The sequence below is a fragment of the Mesoplodon mirus genome (genome assembly GCF_964341445.2).
Source record: "Mesoplodon mirus genome assembly, chromosome: 1".
Classification (NCBI taxonomy): Eukaryota; Metazoa; Chordata; class Mammalia; order Artiodactyla; family Ziphiidae; genus Mesoplodon; species Mesoplodon mirus.
This window is the reverse complement of record NC_138976.1, coordinates 988,796-996,618: the sequence shown is the minus strand read 5'-3', so window position 1 is coordinate 996,618 and position 7,823 is coordinate 988,796.

The following is a 7,823-nucleotide window of genomic DNA, read 5'->3' as shown; positions in this document are numbered from 1 at the left end:
GGAAATCTATTCTAGGAACGGGCTCACGCGGTTATGAGGCCGTGAAGCCCCACGGTCCGCCGTCTGCAAGCTGGGGCCCCAGGAGACCGGGGGGTGCGATTCAGTCCAAGTCCGAGGACCTGAGGAGGTGTAGACCCTGGTCTGGGTCCAAAAGCGCAAGAGCCAGGAGCGCCGATGTCCGCAGGCAGGGGAAGAGGGTCACGGCTCAGCTCCAGCGGAGTGACTTTGCCCCCCACCTCTTTGTTCTATTTGGGCCCCCCGGGGGCTGGATGGGGCCCCCCAACCCCGCTTTCCTCTGGCCCCCAAGTCACAGGCTAATCTCTCCCAGAGACACGCTCCCAGACACACCAGGAATGAGGGTCTACCAGCTCTCTGGGTGCCCTTAGCTCAGGCAACTGGCCTGCCTGGGGCACGGCTGAGCCCCTCAGCCCCTAGCCGGGGGGCTACAGCTCCGCACACAGGCCAGGATTCCCAGGGACCCGGCTCCCGAGAGGATCCCAGGCTCCCGGAGAGCAGGCCTGGGAGTGGGTGTCTGAGGGCGGGGGCCTTGGGTGTGTAAGCAAAGACCCAGGATCCGTGAGAAGCTCTGATTCTGCCAATGCAGGCTGAGCTCCGGGCGGGGTGCGGGGAACCCTTTGGACTGCTCAGCCCCGAGAGAGGAGAATACCCTCCCGAGGCCTTAGGGGGTCCAGAAGCCCCCTAGGCCCAGAGGGAGGTGCCCAGACCCTCCAGCCTGCACCCTCCCCACCTGCCTGCCACCTCTGTGGGCAGGTCCCATGCTGAGAGCCAGTTCTGCACATCACGGGCGGGGCTCTGTGGGTGAGGGGGCTCTGCCCCCGACCAGGGTCCAGCCACCAAGCCCTGAACCCAGAAACTCCTGTATCCCCCCAGGCCCCCAAGAATTGCCCTGCCAAGGGTCAGTGGCCAGGCCAAGTTCTCTCTGGGTCACCCCCTGGCCGGGTCCACCTCACCCAGGGGCACCCATTCAGGACTTGGGGAGTGGAAGGGTGGGGACCACCGTGGCCAGCCGGCAGCCACCATGGGGCAGCGGACCTTGCCGTGTCCGGGAAAGAAGAGGTTTGCCTGCTTCCCCGGGTCTGGGGTTGGGGGCTGCCGAACACAGCGGTGGCCTCAGGCGGCCCTGGCCCAGACCGGACCTGGGCGCAGAGCGGGGTCAGTGGCCGGCCAGCCTGGCACTGACACTTTCTGTCCCTCCCTGCCCTCCCTCTCCACCGCCCAGCCACCTGCCCCGGGACCAGAGAACGACTCAGCCATCTCCCAGACCAGGCAGGCGGGGATGGGTTCCACACTGTGGGCCCTCAGCTCGGGTGCCTGCGTGACCCCCCGGGCCTGGCTGCGCACTCCCAGCAGGTGTCCTGGCCCAGGATACCCTGATGTCCAGTGTGGGGTGGCGACTGCTCGGACAGTGGATACAGGGGGCCGGGGGGACGTGAGTGTAAGGAGGCCAGGCTGGGGCACGTCCCCATGAGCTGGCAGTCTCAGCAGGTGCCCCTGCTCCACCCACCTCTAGGGCCAGGGCCCAGAACGGGGCCGGATGGGTAAAAGGACCGACTGTTTGATCTTTGCTGGGCCAAGTCCAAGGAGGGGCCTCACAGCCTCCCCACCCCAAGCCCTCATTGGACGCTCACTCTTGCACCTCTCCCCCTGGCCCAGTTGCACCCAGGAGACAAAGGGGCAAAACCTCACCCTTCCTGGATTTGGAGGAAGGTGAGCTTGCCCTGGGGTGGCGGCCAGCAGGTGAACCTGTTAACAGGGGCTCCCAGGCCAGCCCCTCCGCCACGCCTCCACCACCTGCCAGGCCAGCGGCCGCCCAGGCCTCCCGCCTCCTCACTCAGAATGGAGCCCCTGGGACCCTTGCGGGTGGCATCATCCTGCCGGGAGCGTGGCAGACCCAGGCCCAGGGCCCCGAACATCTCCCGGGGCTTCAGTCACCCCGGGGCCCGAACTGGCCTTACCACAAGGTCTATCCCTGGCACAGCCTGGAGAAGGTGGGCCGAGTGGGCATCCGGGGCGGAAGGCCTGGGACCCACCTGGACAGGAGGAAAGAGGGCGAGCACAGCCGGGCCCAGGCCGACTCCAGCCCTGCCTTAGGCCACAGCCCTCAGAGGACCGGTGAGGCGGGAACATCTCAGTGCCTCTGCACAGATGGAGAAACTGAGGCTCGGGAAGGTCGGTGCAGGGGCCGGGCGGCAGTGTCCACTGAGGAGGGGCTGTGTGCCCAGCTGGGGCAGGTACCAGACCTCAGACACGCCTGTCCTGGCCCAGGTCCACCTGGTAAGGAGGTCATCAGGACCCAGGTAGCAAGGCTGGGGGCTGGGGCTCGGGAAGAGGGTCCCAGGCAGGACCCGTCGAGCAGCAGAAGGTCCCAAGGGCAGCAGCCAAGCAAGGGCACAGCGAGGGCGGCCCTGGACGAGGGGCATGGAGGAGGGGACTGAGGGGGAACGGCTTGTCAGATGGGGGAGGCCAGGGCAGGGGAGGGTCACCCTGAGGGCAGAGAGGACTCACAGGGGCCCGTCTGCATGACCAAGGGAAGGAGGGGACAGCCCCGTGGGACTTGTGCTGGGGGGCTGGGGGGGGCAGTCCTGAGATGAAAGATTCAAGCTGCAAAGACACAATTAGGTTCAGGGCCTCAGAAGAGACCCAGCGGGTGAGAGAGGCCCTGACCTGGGCCTCCTTAACTGCCATCAGGAGCCTGGAGCTGAGGCACCACCTTTGCCTCTGCCCAGACTTCCAGGTGCCCCTGCTCCGGCCACCTTCTCCCCTCCACACGGTCCCCCCACCCCGGGCCACCTCCTCCCCACCTAGGTCCCCCTGCCCTGGGCCACCCTGTCCCCTCGCTTCAGGAGCGTTTCCCAGCGTCCCTGGTGTTTCCTGCCTCTGGCCCTTTGCACGTGATAACCACACGCACACACGCAGAGCTCACGCATGAGCGTATACCACTTACACACCCGCACACGCGCGCACAGGGAGGATGCCCTCGGGTGCACGCACGCTCACAGGCACGTCACGCCCTCTGTGCCCGGCGGCCCCTTCTGCAGTGAGTCTGGGGCCCGCGGGCGTCGCCTGAGGAGCCTGGGCTGGGGCAGGGGGGGTGCAAACAGGCCCTGCCCCTCTAACCCGCGCTCCGGCCTCACAGAGCGAGTGTCCTCACACTCCTCAGAGGAGTGCGACCCCGAGGCCTGAGGGGGCCGTGAGGAAGGCTGGGGCGCTGGGGGCTTCCTGGGGCCCAGGCGGCGCCCACCGAGGTGAGGAGGGCGCAACCAGAGGCCCTGCCCCTTTCCCTCCCTGCCCCCCAGGCCTCCCGCTCTCCAGCGCCCGCCCCGTTTCTGCCCGGCCTCCCCGCTCTCAGATGGCCCAGGCCGGCCCCGCGTGAAATGCTGGACCCACCCCCTCTGGATCCCAGCCTGGCCCTTGGCTGACCCCATCCTCACAGCCGGTCAAGGCCTTGCCTGTGCCTCATTTCCCGAGGCCACATCTGTTCCCCTCACCCCTCCCGCACCAGGAATAAACATTTGGTGCCCGGATGGGCTGGCAGGACTGCCCGATGACAGTGGCGTCCTGGGGCTGCGGGGCGGACTGCGGGCGGCACCCAGAGCCCCGGGTCGCAAGCCCAGGCCAGGCAGCCTGAGTGTCCTCTCTGACGTTTGTCCCCACTTATCTCCGGCAACGCCCCCCCAAGGGCTGGGCACTCTCCTGGCCAAGGTGACCCCTGCCCAGCACCACCCCTGCTAGGTGCCCCCCTGCTGCAGGCCCTGCTCAGAGCTGTGGTTCCCACCCCCCAGGGGTCACCTTGGGCCCTGAGTGAAAGGCAGGAGCACCCACCGCAGGAGAATACTTAGGCCCAGGTCCGAGGACCTCAGGTCCAGGCCCAAGGGGTGGCCTTGCTTCCCCTGGCGGGACCAGGAGCTCCTGCAAAGCCTTGGGCCAGCCTGACAAGGTCAAGTCACAGGGGTGAGAAAACTTCCCGAATCAGGAGACTCCACTGAGGCCCTGGATGAGTAAGACCCCACAAGAAACAGTCCTGGCTTTGGGGTCCTTTTGGGGGGAGGGGGTGCCCAGCCTGGCCGCAGTGACTCAGGAGGGCCCATCCGTGGATGCTCCCAGGAGACGTGGTGCCCGCAGGCCCCTCCTACCCAGAGACCATGCACCCAGCCGTCCACAGGCGAGGGGACATGCTTTAGCTCCAACCACCCCCCACCGGGCTGGATGCTTCTGGAAGCCACCTGCTCTGGTCACCCTAATCCAGAGTGTCACACCCATGGGAGGCTGGGGGCATGCGGGCCGTGGTCGGGGGCAGGCCGCTCTCCCCACAGCCCTGCCAGGCTCCTCTCTAAGGCAGAATGCTGCAGCCCCTCTACCTCTCCAGAGGCAGCCAGCGGCCCTGGGCTCCTGCTGGCCAGGAAGAGCCTCGGGTTGGCCATGACCATCCTTGGGCCCCTTGGGGTCTGGCAGCAGTGCTTCATCCCATCCCCCTGGCCCTCCCCCAGCTTTGGCTCCTGGACCAGTCCAACCTCCTGAGCTGGGAAAGAAGACGCCGGGTGGAGACGTGGTCATCACCAGGTGTCAACAGTGGCCAACCCAAAGCAGAGAGGGGACGAAGAGACAGAGGCCGGGCCAGCACAGGGGGAAGAGTGGGCCCCTGTGGTCTGGGTAGAAACTCAGAGAGGGCCTCACGCGGGGACACTCCGAGTCTGGGGCACCTCCTTAAACTTCAGGGCAGCTATCCTATGGGGACCCCAGGCGGGGGTGTGGAGAGCTTCTTGCACCCGGAGGAGCCCTGAGCTGGCTGCCCCATCGGTACCCAGCCCTGGTGGTCTCGTGCTGCAGACCCAGCACCCCACCCCCACTTCTGGCCCCGGTGCCCCACCAGGGAGCACGGCCACTCTCCGCTTCGGCCATCTCTCCACCGGGCTGCCTCGGGACTTTCCCAGGGCAGCCCTGGAGGCTGGACCAGTCCAGGCGCTGGGAAAGCGGGCAGGGAAAGGGGATGAGGCCTTCGGTGATTTTCTGGAGTATTCCGTCTAGCAGCTTCTAGGTGACCCCGGGAGCCGCCCCTCTTCTACTTAAAATCTACTGGTTGGGGATCCCCCCATGGGAGGAGCATCCTGGATGGGGTGACCTCTGGGGCTGTGAGCCACCTCTGGAGGGTGGGGGACAGGCCTGAAGGGTGAGGTGGGGTCCAGTGGGGCCTCCCCTGCCCACCAGCTCAGTGCTCCCTCAAGCCCCTTCCCGCAGGCTGGGGGCACTGATGGCCAGGCAGCAAGTAGGTGGGGTCCATGAGGTCCCTGTGAGTCGCCCATCCAAGACCAGCAGACACTCCATTAGCCACCGGTCAGCGAGAGGCCACCAGGTATTGGGAGAGCCTCAGCTCTGAAGGGCCAACCATCTCTGGGGGATACTGCCTGGGGACTGGGACCCGTCACTGCCCCCCAAGGAGATCAAGCCTAGGCCTGGGCCCAGGCTTGTCTCTGACCTGCTGGGCCAGAAGCAGGGGGATGGCATCAGTGACCTCTCAAGGTCCAGGCCAACTCCCAGCGTCCTTGTAGCCCAGCAGCTTCCCTCCCGGGCAGAGGCCCATCCCCCCTGATGCCTGGGCCTTGGGCTCCAGGGAAACTGCAACCTCAGCTCCGCTGACTGCTGAGCAGCCATGTCTGCAGCTCACGTGCCCGCCAGGCCCACGGAAGGCCTGAGCCCAGCCACATCCAGAGCTGCCAGCTTCTGCGATGGGTCCAGAGACAGGGAGGAACCTAAGGCGGGGACCCCAGGTCAGCCTCCCGGGGGTCTCTCCTGGTGCCAGGGCTGGGAGTGGGCTCCTGAGAGGCCAGGGTCTGGCTCCCGGGCTCAGGGCAGGCACCCTGCCCTCCCGGGTCAGGAACAGGTCCTCTCAGACCCCCCACCTGCCTGTCCCCCTGAGACCCAGGGAGCAGCGCCTGGTCTGCCAGGACTGGGCAACTCAGCGCTCAGTGGGTGCCAGGAGGAGCCTCACCACCCCCATGTCCAGCACATACCCACCACCTGGAGGGCAGAGATGGCCCAGCCGGCACTGCTGACCACACACAGGGCCAAGCTCAGAGCAGAGCGGAGGGGTGCAGAGGGCACAGAGGGGTTCCTGGTGCCTGTGGGATGCCCCCTCTTGCTCCCGTCCCCAGCCTCCATCCTGCACAGCCCCAGGGGAAGGGAAGAAAGGGGCAGAAATCTTGCAGGAGATGCCGGCAATGGCCCATCCCTACCTGGACCTGGCAAAAGGTGAATCATCGGCCCTTGGGGGGCTGATGCCAGGTGTCCCCATCAATAGGCCTCTCAGGGGGACCCCTCCTCCACCTGCCGGGCCCAGCAGCTGCCCAGGCACCCACTTCCTGGGCCCTGAAATCGTGCCCTGGCTCCTCTGCAGCTGGGCCAGGCCCAAGCCCCCACTCAACCCCAGTCTGCTCAGGGTCCCCTGGAGCCCGAGTTCCAGGAGGACTGGGTAAGGGGCTGCAGGGGCACCTGAGGGAGAGCCCGGGAGGGAGGGAGGAGTCCAGGGCCCCAGCCTCAGCCCAGCCCTGCCCACGGAAGGCCCCATCGCTGCAAAGGGGTTCCCAGGGCAGCCCAGGGGCAGTGCAAGGTCCAGGCAGCCGTCCCCACTCCTGCCTGCTCTGAGGGACTGTCCCCGCACAGCCTAGAGCATGAACAGGGCCTGAGGGGAGGGAGCTGACAGGAGGCCAAGCCAGAGGGGCGGGGGTCTCAGGCCCGCCTCCGCCCCCGCCCTGCACCGTTGCCCTCCTTACCTCCCCCCCATCCCCCATCACACTACCCCCCCCCACAGGTGCCTCCTAGCTCTCTCTGCCCCACCCCTTCATGTTGGCCTCTTCCTGGTACCCCAAAGGCTCCCACAGCCCCAGCACCAGTGAGAAAGCAGGAGACCCTCTGCACGGCACTGCCTACCCAGCGGCTCCCCCAGGCAGCCCTGCTGATGGAGCTCCCTGGTGCCCCCCCTCCAGGAAACCTGAGTCTGTGCTCCCAGACCCCTGGGCCACTGGGGAGGGGCGACAAAGGGCGGTACACGCCGGCCTCACAGCCCCAGCGAGGGGTCCAGCCAGGGCTGAGGTGCAGGCACCCTGACCTCACCAGGACCCCGGTGGGCCTAATGCCCACCCTCCTGCCCCCACTAGGTGGGTGGCAGGGCCCATGCTGGTCCCATTCAGGCAGTTGACCTGACCCACACCTCCCCCTGGATTATTTCCGGCCAGCCTTGGGGCCATTCCAAAGCCCGAGGCCAGGGCTGCCAAGAATCCAGCTCCCGGGCGGAAGGTGCCAGGCGCTGGGACAGGAGCCTGCACCCTGCAGGGAGCTGGGCCTGTGTCTGGGGATGACCAGCCCCTGTCCCCTCACTGGCCACAGCTGCGTCCCCTCTGTGTCTGCACCACACACGGGACCTCCTTCCCCAGCTTCATCCCTCCCAACCCGTACCCCAGATACTCGCACCCACCCCACTCACCGTTGCTCAGAGACGTTGACCCCACTCAGTCCTGTGCTGAGGCCCCGGCTGGCCTGGGGTGGCCTTGGACAGAACCAGGGGGACAGGTGACACTTGCCAGATTTGAACAGGGCCCGGGACCCCATCAACCCAGAGAGGCCTCTGAAGGGAGGCGGCCCTCTCTGTAAGGTGGGCAGGTACGCTCTCATCCACTGCCACTGGGGGAGGTACCAGCCTCAGCACCCCAGGTAACAGGACTGGCTGAGCTCCACAGGGTGGGCGGGACTGGTGCAGGCGGGGATGCGCAGTGCGGGGGATGGGCCTACACCCAAGGCCAGAGGGGCCC